We start from the raw sequence: 15,565 nt of genomic DNA on the forward strand, positions 1-15,565 counted from the left end.
CATGTGCAATAATATAATAGTAGTACCAATAAAAAAATATATAATTTGCCATATAACAAAAAAATGTAATAAAAAGGGAGGGGAAAATACATATTATCATCAATGTAAATATCAAATTCAGAACTACTTAAATTAACCTTAAAATCTTAAAAAATCAAGGAATAAATAACATATTAGATATACTTATTGATAAATATAAAGCTATACAATTATAAATATATTTTCAAAATAAATAAGTAGAGTTGTTATTAATAACACCTGATGAAAACGGATTAGCACCTCTTCTAGTAAAAATTATCCATGATCACTGTGTATGAAGTAATAATAATGAAGCATCTTTCCAACCTGCAGTAATAGATTATGAGGCTTCCGATAATAAATAAGAAACAAGAGTTTACTGGCTGAATCAGATCTATTTGTGGAAAGAGCAACAGATTTCCAAATCAACATATGATACAAAAAGTGTTTCAGGGAAATGTATTATTTTTTATTGACATTCGAAATCTCCCTCTAAAAGTTTAGAGACAAAATTACATTCATAAATCATATGCTTTAACAAACTTGGATTCAGATTACAATGCCAACAATTAGAAGAAGATACAAATCTAGCATGTAATAAATGTAAAGGAGTTCATAAGCAATTAAAAAGAATGAACACATTTGTCTGATACAATGACACAGATAACCATCCTGAAATATTATTTAACTAAATGTTTTTCCGTATATCCTGAGATGCCAATAGAGATAATTTATTATTTCAAAATGAAGATATCACATTAATATTATATCCTTAAAAATTAATATTTTTTCTGTAAATTAATTTTACAACAAGAGATGAAGTGGCTACCACTTGAAAATACATTTCAAAATCAGAAGTTATATTTTAAGAAAAATTATTAGGAAACCAATCTGGGACAGAATTACATAAAAGCTCATAAGTGGAAAAATCAGAAGGAGGTAAACAAAAATGTTGTTGCAAATCATCAAATGATATAAAAGTGTTATTATGATATATATCTTTAAAATAAAATAAAAATACCAGCTTTAATCCAAGATTGCCAAATGTTTGCATTTTGAGACTCATTTTTAACAGTGGATTATGAAGATGGGTATGAATAAACAAAAGGTACTTTGCTTTAAAAAAAATAGCTTTATGATAATTGAAAAAAACTGGTACACCAAAGCCTACATTGTGTATTGCATTTATATTTTTTAATAACGTATGTAAGGAGTTTTGTCATTCCAGAAAAAAAATGTTAAACTGAAGAGGAAAGTGACTAGGAATCATAGCAAGGAAGTAAAATATTTCTTGAGTGAGTACAATTTTTTTAGTCCATTTTTCCCCACCGTGAGAGATGTAGTGCAAACCCCTTGCAAAATTTGTCTTTAATATAATTAATATTACTTTCACAAATTAACGTGATACTTTTTTTATGTTATGGGAAAATAATATTCCAAGATATTTAAGTATTTGGTTAGGCCAAATGACTTCCTGTATGGGTAAAATAGCAGTGGTGTAATCAATATTTAGAGGAGAAATTCTGTTATGTTAGTTTTTAATGCACAACCAAAAATCTCTCAGTATAAGGAAATTAGATCAAATAAAAGAGAAATGGAAGAGTAACAGGATTACTAATAAACAATAGCACATCATCAGCATAGGTTAACATTTTTATAATAACCCCCATAATACTACTGCTGTTAATATCTATACAGTTTTCAATTGCAATTTGAAAAGGTTCAATAACAAGAAGAAAAATTAAAGGAGACAAGAGACAACCATGTCTAGTATGCCTAAAAAAGAAATATTGATTAGATATTTGAACATTAATGAAGAAATGATCAGAAGGGCTAGAATAAAATGCATATATCATGCAAATAAATAAATCACCAAAGTTAAATGCAAATTAGGTACGAAATAAATATTATATAGAAACAACAAGAGAGGAAGGGATCAGGGACACTCCTATACCCCAGTCAAAATATCAGTTAAACAACAGAGGAGTGACTCAAACAAATTAGAATGAAACGTAAAAAGGAGCACGTGAATGTGTGAAGAAAGAAAGAAGAAGAAAAATCACAGTGATTTTTTATAAAACCCTCACTCACCCAACTATTGGGTGACATGCTTCATCATCGGGTTGTTCACCGGGTATGCCAAGTGCATGCCGGGTGTGCTGCTACACCTGCGACTGCAGTGGAGCTGGTGACTAAGATAAAAGCAATGCAAAAAGTGATAGTGAAATTCAAGTGTAAGGCTAAAAAGTGCGTGTTCCAACCTATACCCAAATTTTAATAGAGGTTGAAGCATGCACACTGATTAAAAAGTTAGGCGGACAAGTTTGACAGTAAATTTGAGTCAGAAAGTCCTGTTTACTAGATGACCATATGATCTAGTAAACAGGACTTTCTGACTCAAATTTACTGTCAAACTTGTCCGCCTAACTTTTTAATCAGTGTGCATGCTTCAACCTCTATTAAAATTTGGGTATAGGTTGGAACACGCACTTTTTAGCCTTACACTTGAATTTCACTATCACTTTTTGCATTGCTTTTATCTTAGTCACCAGCTCCACTGCAGTCGCAGGTGTGCAGCACACCGGGCATGCACTTGGCATACCCGGTGAACAACCCGATGATGAAGCATGTCACCCAATAGTTGGGTGAGTGAGGGTTTTATAAAAAATCACTGTGATTTTTCTTCTTCTTTCTTTCTTCACACATTCACGTGCTCCTTTTTACGTTTCATTCTAATTTGTTTGAGTCACTCCTCTGTTGTTTAACTGACGAAATAAATACTGTCATTGAACTTTATCAAAATCTATATTAGCATCTAATGGTGATACTCCAGAAAGTGAGTATAAGGATGACCCTTCTTCAATAGCATTTAAAACCACTCTAGAATTGCTTGCATAGTATCTGTTTCATAATACTAGATGGATCCGAATGTAGAAGGGAATGCAGCAGAAAGGTCAAACTCGTTGCAAAACGTTTTATAGTACAGTTTACCATCTTGATTTTTTTAAGGAGAAACTGCATAAATCTCCTGCTCCAGATGGCATCTCAGCTGACGTTTACAAGGAATTTTCTTTCAATCTCATTTGTTTAAGTTTTTTACCTATTTATCTCCTGAGGAAATTTTTTGGATCATTGATTATAGTTCTTCTAAAACCTAGCAAAGATTATTGTTTCGAATAATCGCCCTATCTGGGCCAGATGTAGGTAAATATCATTTACCAATTCTAAAATACCGAATTTTACCGGTTTGGTATTTTGGAATCGGTAAATGATATGTAGATAATGATTCGGTAAATGTTACCGAATCAGTAAAATTGAATGAATGAGAATTACCGATTCGGTAAAAACTGAATCGGTAATAGGGGGTAGACCTACAAGGGTGGCAGGGTGTCACATTGACACCCTGTTGCTCCCCTGTATAGTGCATGGGTGTACATGTGGCACACATACATGCCCTAAGGGCATGTATGTGTGCCACATGGCACAGTTGAAAAAAAGCACACAATTGCTTTTTTTAAGGTTTTTGATATTTACCACCAACTATTAGTTGAGGTACATACCGAATCCTTAATGCACATAAGCACTCTTAATTGTGCTTGCTACATATCATCTACCGATTCGGTAAATACCGAATCGGTATTTACCGATTCGTATTCACTGAATTGGTATTTTTTGGCCTCCTACATCACAAATTTCCAATACCGGTTGGTAACGGCCCAAATTCGGTAATTTTGTCCGTTACTGACCGGTATTGGCCCCTTGTCCTGCCACATTTATATACCTGTTTCACAAAATTGTCGTCCAAAAATTTCATTTTTGATTTATGTTTTTTCATCATAAGAGAAGAAATGTAACTTGGGTAGACATTGCTAATCCTGGCTACATTTTGCTGAACTTCATTTTTTAAAATGGCAGATGTGTTGCAGTGATGATGTAATCTTTCAGGAACCAAGAGACATATATACATCATTTTGGGGGCCAAGTAGTCTTATAGAAACAGGATATAACTCCTCAGAGCAAACCATTTGCAATTTTCCAAAACGGAGGCTCTATAATTATGTGTTTAGCCATCATATTAGTAATTAATTTTAATATTGTTATTTTTTTCAGGGTTTTTGTGGATTCAAACTCACAAACATGAGTGAAGCAGGCTTTTGCGCAGGTTCTTTACATCCTGACATGGTGTTGCTTACTAAAAAAATCTGAGGACTCCATCAACAAAGAAACATTTTTCATATGCATAACATCGACTGCGGCTTAATAGTAGAGAGTTTGAGATGCTGCAGATATGCAGCAAGATGAAGTTCACAAAACATTAAAATTGATGGTTGAAGAGTATCAAGTATTTCATCTTTGAAAAAACAAGTGCTACAAGTCAAAAAAGCCTGGAAGAGTCCCTAAGAAAAGAATGACAACCAAACCCAATATCCATCTACTTAGAACATCAATGGCTACTCCTCGTCCCTCTCCAAAAAATTATCAGAAAACAGAGGATCCTCAAAGATCTTGGGGCATGGCTGGATCAGCGACTAGAATGGCCGCTTGGAGCTGAAGCTCAGTGCAGAGACCACACGCCATGGCCTATATTGGAGTAGATACTTCTTTAAACCCAATGTAAAAAGGGAAATTCAAGATCAGAATGCTTTCTGGTGTGGCGCAGCTCTGGATCGCAGCCTAAATATGTCAAGTAAGCTGGAAAATCAGCTGAGACGCGATCCAGAGCCCAGAAGACAAAATGACGCCAGCCGATCACGGGACTGGCTGAAGCCGTATCTGGATTCACCTAGCTTCCTAGATATAGCCCTGGCACTGGAGCAGACTCCGGAGTAATTGCAGAGTGATGCCCTACCTGAGAACTGGAGGTGCCCCTGCCCCGTCAACGCTGCAGACATCTGGGCTTAGGTCACAGATTTAGACCGGGCAAGGCAGAGAGAAGACAAAGCAGTGACGTAAGGCCCGGGTTCGGCTCTGGGTGATATGAGCTGAGGCTGGCCGCACTATACGGAGCACCTGTACAGCCATTCCCCACAATAACTGGGCCCCCTGTGGGCATTAACAGCTGTGTACTATCCAACCTGACTCACAGTGCTTGAAAAGCCAGAGGGGCCATTTTGCAGGCTCAGCACTGCACAGTGATGCCTCGGTATGTGCAGAGCAGATGGGAGCAATATCCCCAGCCCTCCACCTCCTTACCACATGGGCACCTGCACCAGGACATCTGGCAGTGTTCTGCAAGGATAAATGCAGGTGGAACCCCCCACAGCTATGAGTTTTGTCTGCAGTGAATAGCGTGATCACCACCTGAGGGGCTGGACGTTTTTTGGGTGCACGGGCATACAGCATTTCCAAACACTACAAAACAAGCCCCAGATCTTGTGAGAATACGGGTAAACCAGGACATAAGGCCACCTAGCTTGCAGGTACGTCAGGACATTATTGGACCAGGGCTACACAGTCAATGAACACACGCCTGCCTTTGTGAGTGAATACCAGTTCAGTGTTCAGCCCCCCACTTGCTTGTGACTGCAAAGTGAGAGAAGATGTGAAGTGAAGTCTGTCAGCTTGATTTAGTAAGACCTAGCACTGTGCAGCCGACTGACTGGAGCATCCTGTGTCAGTTGGGGATGGTGCATAGGAGTCTAAAGCAGAAAACACTGTCCTTTGAAGTTCTTGCAAAGGAAGACAGCTGACGCCCCCACTGAGATGGCTGCTGAGAGGTCTGCCCATGCCACTGGTGGCATTTATCCCCCAGATACCTTGACCCTGCTGATGGAGCTGCGCTCTGGGTTCAAGGCGCTAGACACCAGATTTGATGCACTGGACCGGCACCTAGATAGAATGGGAGAGAGGATTGATCACCATGATGCCAGACTAACTACAGCTGAGGGCCGCACGTTGGACCTAGAAGATGGGGTGCGCAAACTACCAAGTGAGTTGAATGACTGGAACGTATATTAAAAATGGTGGCCACAAAGAAGGAGAATTTGGAAGCATGTGTAATAACCTACGCATCATGGACATTCCAGAATCTACCAACACTGGAAGACTGGACCAATTTGTGGAGCGCTTCCAGACAGACCTATTTGGGACTGTGGAGTACGGTCATAGAACACTCGCCCCATCCTAATCTGGGCCTCCTGCCCAGACATATCATGGCGCACCTGCTAAACTTCAAGGATAGAGAAACTGTTCTCTGACTTGCTAGGGAAGTGGGGACACTGCAACGGCAGGGCACCAGCTTTTCATTTTACCTAGATTTCACAGCACTGGTACAGAAGGCCAGGAGTAAATGTGTTGGGGCTAAAGCAGCTGTTTGGAAGTTGGATCTCCGGTATGGCATGTTGTATCATGACTGACTCAGAATTGATATCAACGGTAAGGCGAAAATCTTTGACAGTCGCAAAGAGGTCCAGAACTTCTGCAAACATTGTGCTGGGACTTGCGGGTCAAAGGGTTGGTCATCCCCGTGGGAGCCTCTCAGGAGGCACTGTCAGGGATGAATGCAGACTTATTCTCAGCAAGCTAGAATCTGTGGCTGAGCAGACAAGTACTCATACAGCAGCAGACATAATCTAGTCTAGTTCTGATGGTAACGAGTTTGGACTCAACTTTCATTTTAACTACTAGTTCTTATACAACATGTTTAATAAGGGGTAACTATTAATTCTATACCGGCTATACCGGCTATTAAAGGCCCTCTCCAGCATTAAAGGCCCAAGCCGAAGTCGAGGACCTTTAACAAGGGAGAGGGACTTTAATAGCCTCAATAGCCCGGCTACAAAGGGCTATACGGCTATTTGAACATTCTGCCACTAGAGGGTAGAATGTTCTAACAAATAAAGCAAAGCCTTAAGAGAGCGCAAGGTGATTGGAATCCCATCAGGCTCCCTGAAGCATTTGTTCACAGCCAGAGCTGTGAACTAAAAAACTTTGCAATGTTGGAGCTCCAGGCTTCTACAAGCCATTATAAGAACATTTCAATGTTGTAATAAAACAATTTTGTGTATGTTTTAATAGACGTTCTAATTACTTAACTACTGGATTCTGTAATTAAACAATCACCACTCAGTCTAAATTGTGAACCCTGCGAACCGCAGTCTAGACCAGCTGCAGTGGTCATTAACACCTCACAGCCACATACCGTTGGATTCAAAAGCACGGAGTTGTTTGCACCTGATCAAAGAGGGTACACAGAAATCATCACATACTTTAACTTATGACATCCTCAATCATACAATCAAGACCCCATTTCACTGTTCGCACCTGCTGTACCACAGTATACTCCACCGACTAGTGTTAACCAAGCCCAATAATCATGTGCAGCAGTTAGCTATGGAAGCACAGAGTGTGATGCAACTCAACACACAAACTTCGGAGAAAAGCAAGCAGCAGGTAATATCGGACATCGCCCATTGTGAGATCAAGACACTGTTCCACTGTTGGGACCTAGAGTCGGTTACACCTGATCGAAGAGAGTACCTTCATCTCCACTCTCACATGCAGTTCTAACATCGTCCATTGGGGAATAAACACACCATTCCACTGTTAGGACCAAGAGTTGGTTGCAGCTGGTTGAAGGGAGTGCCTCCATCTCCACTCTCATATACAGTTCTAAGATCGTCCATTGTGGGATCATGACACTGTTCCACTGTTGAGACTTAGAGTTGCTTGTACCTCATCGGAGGGGGTACACAGAATCATCACAAACTTTAACTTCTGACACCCTCAATCATAGAATGAACACCCCGTTTCATGTTTGGACCTGCTGTACAGCGGTGTATTCCAGCGATAGCAGTCAACTAAGCCCAATAACCATGTGAAGCAGTTAACTACAGAAGCACAGAGTCTGATGCACCTCAACAGAGCGAGTTCTGTGAAAAACCAGAAATAGGTAATATCAGACATCCTCCATTGTGTGATCAACACACCGTTGCACTGTTGGGACCTTGAGTTTCTTATACCTAGTCGAACGGAGTATCTTCATCTCCAATCTCAGATCCAGTTCTAACATCGTCCATTGAGGGATCAAGACACCGTTCCACTGTTGGTACCTAGGGTTAGTTGCACCTCATCAGATGGTGTACACAAACATCATCACACACTTTATCTTCTGACATACTCAATCATAGAATTAAGACCTCATTTCACTGTTCAGACCTGCTGTACAGCTGTGTACTACAGCAACTGCAGTAAACCATGCCTAATAATCATGTGCAGCAATTAACTACGGAAGCACAGAGTCTAATGCACCTCAACGGAAGGAGTTCTGTAAAAACCAAGCAGAATGTAAAATCGAATGTCTTCCATTGTGGAATCAAGACACCGTTCCACTGTTGGGACCTAGATTTGGTTGCAGCTGGTCAAAGGGAGTACCTTCATCTCCACTCTCAGATGCAGTTCTAACGTCGTCCATTGTAGGATTAAGACACCTTTCCACTGTTGGGACCTACAGGTGCTTCCACCTGATTGGCGGGAGTACACACAAATCATCACAGACTTTAACTTCTGATATCCTCATTCATATATTTAAGACCTCATTTCACTGTTCGGACTTGCTGTACCACGGTGTAGTCCAGCGACTGCAGTCAACCAAGCCCAATAATCATCTGCAACAGCTAGCTACGGAATAACAGAGTCTGATAGACCTCAATGGAGGGAGTTCTGTGAAAACCAAGCAACAGATAATATCGAACATCGTCTATTGTGGGATCAAGACACCGTTCCACTGTTCGGACCTAGAGTTGGTTGAACCTGGTCGAAAGGAGTACCTTCATCCCCACTCTCAGATACAGTTCTAGCATCACCCACTATGGTATCAAAAACCCTGTTCCACTGTTGGTACCTGTCTGACTACTGTATTAGTAGTATACAGAGCACTCCACCATGCTGGGGCTCAGGCTGGGCGCTGTGTGCCTGGGTCACGGTACCCAGTGTTAATCTCAGGTGCCTTCCAAGCTTGCAGACCTCGGCCCGGGAGCTTCCGCCGGCACGTGGTGGGCCCTCTTTCACATATGGCGGTGACGAAAGGTGAACTGTGGAGCATATATGCGTTGCAGCGGCCATTATGCTTTCTAGATTCCAGCACACTGAAAGCATCATTCACGCAGCCACCTTCGCTCACGGCGTCAGCCTCGTGGCGGTGTAAGCTGCGCAGACCTGGCAGACATGTTCGCCAGTCCGGAAGAGAACCAAACTCAGAGATACACGCCTCTTCTTCAAACCCATATGCTAGCCTTGCGTACGACGAGCCAGCCCACTACCTTAAACATATAGGGGGGAGGCACATACGCGCTACCATTCTGTAATCTTCCCTACTGATTGTACTATCATGGTTGCGTCCACTGTCCAATTCACTTAATAGACCATCATTGTATGTTGAAAAGTACATGTCTGTGCTCTGCATACTCAACTCTGTCTGGCACATCGCCTCAGGACTTTGCATTATATATTTTCGTAATCGATATTTACTTATCCCCTTCGCAAATACTTTGCTCCCATATCTCCCCACATTCTGCATTGTGAGGAAGAGGTGTCATGCCATGTTTAGTTTGTGTACATGGCTAGCTAGGTTTCACACAGTATGTGTAGGCCTGGGCATAGTTTGCTTAGCAGCACTACACTTAGCTTCACGTAGTATACTTTGAACTTCACGTAGTACACGCAGTCTGCGTAGCGTAGCTGATGACACTGTGTACTTGTCTACACTGTGAAAAAATTATTGCAAATGGCATGCTGCACAGTGCCAATTATCATAAAATAAGTATCTCTATCTTTATATGTTAAAGTGCATATAGTACTTTCGCAATAGTGAAACAAAAAAATTAGCTAGCAGTGAGAGAGGTGATGTTTTTGGGATCCTCCCTAACCTAGGGGGAGTACCAAACAGATGCCTTGAAAACAAAAAAGCACATCTTATTGAACGATTTGGTGGTGGTACCATCCTCTTAGGACCACCCCAAGCACAGTTATTGGCAAAAATACATTCTCAATCAAAGGCGCTGCAAGACTAGCAGGGGCAGTGAATATTATATAGTATCCAATATCAAAATAATTCTACAAAGAGCTGCAGTTCAACTGGTGGTTACTAGATGTCCCTCAAGAGTCAAATGCAAATGCTTGATGAAAGGGTTTCAATGGTTTTGCACTTGACTCGTGAGGGACTTCTAGTAACGACTAGTGGAACTGCAGCTTGATGTAAGAATAATTTCAAAGCTTTACATTTGACTCATGAGGGACATCTAGTAATGACTAGGTGAGCTGCAGCTCTTTGTAGAATTATTTAGATATTGGATACTATAATATTCACTGCCCACTGCTAATCTCATCCCATAATACTTTGCAGGTCCTTTGGTTGGGATTGGTTTTTTGCCAATAACTTTGCTTCAGGTGGTCCTAAGAGGATGGGACCACCACTGAAGTTCAACAAAATGCGCTTTTTGTTTATGCTCTTTGTGTTCAAGGCCTCTGCTTGGTCCTCCCCCTAGGTTAGGGGGACCCCAAAATCATCAGCTCTCTCATTGGCTAATGTTTTCATTGTAAAGGTTTACTTTTGTGAATTGGTTATATGCTTTTAGGCATGTAAAATTGCTTTTTCAAAGCATCTGAGGATGTTGTTGATTTAGCTGCTACGCTACGTGATTAGGCACAGTTTTGTTACTGTACTAAGTGCGAATTAGTACAAACTTTGCATGCTCGGTCAGCGTAGCTTAGTATTATGCCCAGGGTTAGTATGTAGTGTTGTTGTGTCTGCTAGGTGCACTTGTTGTTGGTCATGTTGTATGTGATTATATAAGGTAGCGGGTTTATTCCGAAGCAGTTGTTTCTCCCATTTACATATCGCTGTCTTAAAGAGCATACAGACATTTTTCTCAGTGAAAAGTGCGACCACAATAACAGTCATTCATTACTATCCAAGAATGTCCAGCTACACAGAGCTTCTAAGCTTACAGCCTCCACCCTTGCGTCCTTTCTTAAAAGAACGCCAACTCCCACAATCAGACCAACATTCACACAGCTTTCTAACGGCAGTTATCTGCTTCTCCATAACATGCACTCCTACGGAATGTGAGCTGGCACAACGCATGTCTTTACTGTTTCAAACACAGCCACACAAACCAACTCCCAAACTTCAACTTGGCCTTCAATTCCTAGTTTGAAAACAGATTTCAAAAACAAACCAAACCAAAAGCGCTTTTGGTCAGAACAGAAGTCTCCCTCACTTCTGGAAAAGAAATGTATCGACTGCAGATATAACAAACTTCAAGTAAAATACACTCCCTTTTAAATACAAACCGCCAATTACACTTTCTGAATTGTTACACACTTTTCAACACATGTCACACTTAGGGTTTGGCACACTTTTTTAACACGGTCTCCTACAGCCTTCTAACATGCTTTCAAACTGTTCTTCTTTTAATACCAGACTACATTCATTCGATCATCTCTGGAATAACAGGAACAGTGCCCATAATTCTTGCTCTCTTTGTAGCCATCCTACTGCTAATTCTACTTCTAGAAATGGCTACGCTTTCTGTGGTAACAACTATATCTGACAGAATACACCTCTACACCAAGATACATCAATACTGGTAAAAAACGGAAAAACTTTTTGGCTACCTGCGTCTATCTATTATCGGAGCTAACTACAACATAACATTTATCTACACTTATGCAATATGCGTACAACCATCGTTTGATTGCAAAACTTGCCCATTTGACAGGCGAATGGATGTATGCCTTGCCAACATCCCAACAATCGCTCCCGATATCCAGCAGGTAATGCATTATCTTGAAAATCATGAACGTGATTGTTCTGGCAGTGGAGAAATGGCGAATGCAATGCAAAAAGGAATTGCAGCAGAATGAGATTTCTGCGCAGCCACGAAAGCTCTCCTGCAACATGCGACCTTTCACAACACGGTAGATAGCCTACCAATTCAAATTGCCGCTCCAACATTCGAGGAACATTACTGTACCTTTGAGGATATGAATTGGATTGCTTCGCTTTTCTCAGACGATGGCAACAATAGCCTCTTGGAACATTACGCATCTCAAGCCACTGAAGAACTTCTGGACTGAAATCTCCAAGACTTGTAAGAAACTCATGTTATTCGTGAATGGATTTTTTTCCATCTTTTTTTACTTTTTCCTTTACTTTTTTATAATACACTTCAATCCTACTACTTTCATATAACAACTTTCTAAGTATACTTAGACATTTGAACTCGGGCCAGAATCACAGAACTAACTTAAGACAACAACCTAAACTTACTATCATTTTAGTATCCACAGAAGGCACTTACTCATGTTGGTATTCACAGAAGGCACTTACTCATTTCGGGAATTCACAGAAGTTAGGAGTCCTAACTTTAGGACTCCTAAATGCCTTAATTGTATACTGAAAGTCTTAAAGTTAGGCTTTTTCCCAGTTTAGGAGTAGTAAAGTTAGACATCCTTACTTTAGTACTCCTAAAATGCAATCTGGGAAAAACAAAAGTCTTAAAGTTAGGAGTAGTAAAGTTAGGATTCTTAACTTTACTACTCCTAAATTGAAAAATGGGGTAAAGGGGTAAATACTTTGCTTCACACATCCTCTACAGCACACCCTTATCACCCAACAGACCTCACAGCACTCCTACCCATCTCTTTCCCACTTTTTTCTACCCATTTTCTCCTTACTCGCTTCAACAAAATCACAAAATGGCCTGTAGCCTTGTCTAAAGTTTCCTATGTAAATTAACATTGAGAAAACACGTTTTGGGACCTCCCTTTTTTCTTGGCCCCCCCTTGACGAATCACCCCCAAACTTTCAATATAGGAGCTGACTTCAACAAAGAATTAATTTTAAAATTTTGCAAAGATTCATCAATTAACGCGAAAGTTATTGGGATCAGAATGTTGTGATTTTCCTATGGTAACTAGGTCCTAACTATAACTACCTACTGGAGAAACGCCAGTAGGTTATATACATATGATTTTTTCAATGAATATATATATATGAATATATACATATATAAACCTTTGAAATTATATACATATATAAAACATATTTATTTTTCAGAAAGACACCCATTCACTGGATGACGTCATCAGTGATGGCATTTGAGATGTCATCAGTGATGTCATGAGTGATGTCACTGACCATGTCATGAGTGATGTAATATGTGACGTCATCAGCAGTGCATTGCGGGCGCGCAAGTTATAGTTAGCTGAGCTAACTATAACGGAGGAATTTCAAAGATTTTGTATGAGAGAAATGTTCAGCTAACTCTAACATGTGTGCAACCTATAGTGTTTTCAATGAATTTGCATGTTTTTTTAAATGCTAATTCCTAACTATAACGTGTGTGAAAACCTATGGTTTTTTCAATTAATTTGCAAGGTTTTTTAAATGCTGATTCCGAACTATAACGTGTGTGAAACCCATGTTTTTTTCAGTGAATTTCAAAGCTTTTGTAAATGATAATTCATAAATGTATTAATTATTATGTCTTTCTTTTCATAGTAATTTCCTATATTTTTAATATAAATATTTATTTATATTTATTTAATTTTTTAGATTATATTTCATATTCTTATTATAAAATAATGACAAAACTAAATTGCAAAGTATTTTTGGGATTAATTATAGCTTGACTTCGGTTGGAAGTATAACACAGCTCCAGAAATGCTCTTGGGGCCCTATGCTCACAATGCTGTATCAATCCTTACACCTGCTTCAAGCATGTGCAAGGTTTTGACACAGCATAAGCTCAAAAGTGACTGAATGAAATGTTATACATTTCACCTAGTCACTTTTAGGAGGTGTTGCTGCACCCCCTTCTGCACAGGAAAGCCTCTTCTGGCGCAGGGCTTTACTGTGTAATGCACCCTCCAGATGCGTCACATTGTTAATAGCACACACCATGGCACATCTTTTGCACTACCGCTGTGTCACAAAAGTGACGCAATGCCTGTGTAAAAGAGGCACAAGGGGATTGTAAATCCGTCCCTAACACATACAAATTCACCCAGGCAGTTTCACCAGCAGCCCAAATTGAAGCATATACTTGTAACATATGTATGTACATATGTTACATTCAAGTGCTTCGGACATATTACAGTATACTATAGGTAAACACCTTATAGATTTATGCTGTAGCACTTGCTTATAGTTCTGCACTTTCACATTCTCCATACACTAGTAATATATTCATTCATTCATTTATGAATTACACGTTCATTCTGACAAATGTTTACACACTGACATAGAAATATAGTTCTTTCTTTGACCAGTGAAGGTAGTTCTAAAAAGAACTGTTTTTTTTGTTTTGTATTTTTTTTGTGTTTTCTCAACAAATTCCAAGCGGAATAAAAGAATGAAAAAAAAAAACAACTAATGTCAAGGACACCAATGATCCTGCACCCTGCGTTTTATCAGGTCCATAGACTGTTCCCCATAACACAACCTTTTATCGCAATAAATGCATACAATTTTTACTTTAGCAAAGTCAGAATCAATTTGTGGTTGTGGACTGCTTGCTGAAAATGCTGCTGCAGCAGTTGATATGCTTGGTGTAGCAGCAGGTGGGTTCTCGTGCAACTTGCGCCTTGCAGCTCGAGCAAAGTTGTTGGGGGGCACGTACTTCACGTGTCGCACCATATTTGCTGTGCCAAAGGAGCATTTTTTACATGGATCACCCCTTGAAAGAGTTGTTTGGCAAATTTTACAGGTTACTTTTGGAGCATTAACCTTTTTTTGCCCTTCTGGAAAAGTAAAAAACTTCCAAATTAGAGCTTCTTTCCTCTTCTTTGGAGTTTCTTCAGGAATAAAATCTCCCTCTGAAGAACTGCTGGAAGATGACTCCATTGCGCTTATTATGGTAATCTTCCTTCTATTTGAGAAGATTCTCAGAAGAAATACTTCTTCTTAGAAAGTCATAGCCGAATAATTATGATGGGACGGAACATTCAACAGTCGCAATAGGAAAAGTTACGAACCAATCAAATCTCTACTTTTAAAGTCACATGGCTTTGCATACGCTTATGAGGCGCTTGCGCAGCTCTTTCGATACGAGTACGCATGATGTCCTACTGCGATTTGTGTAATTGTTTTTAAAAGTAATATATGATTGTTAAAAGTATAAAAAAATCATAGTCATCCCAAATGTCTACCCTTAGTAGCTACATTAAATACATAAATAAATGTTTTAAACCAAGTAGAAACATTGCCGCCTTTCGCGTACAGAACGCTGTACATGAAGTCACACGGAAGCTTTAATGCGACGCGTAACGTCAAAGCATATTCGTACCGTATGCGCGGGTACGCGCTGAGTATGATTAGCAGTACAAAGTATGGTGCGATCACCCTCTCACTGACAAATCAGAGCTCAGGGCGCGCTAAGGAGAATGATTAGAAGTGGTCACTCATTGCAGATCCGATTCTGGGCCTGCCTCTGCACATATTATAACACCGCCCCCATCTCTCTCTGTTGTTAATTGTAAGTGCACACACTCACACTTGCACATGCGCGGTACACACCTGCCCACACTCCCCACATGCCACCAC

Source organism: Lissotriton helveticus, chromosome 3_1, assembly GCF_964261635.1.
Source record: "Lissotriton helveticus chromosome 3_1, aLisHel1.1, whole genome shotgun sequence".
Lineage (NCBI taxonomy): Eukaryota > Metazoa > Chordata > Amphibia > Caudata > Salamandridae > Lissotriton > Lissotriton helveticus.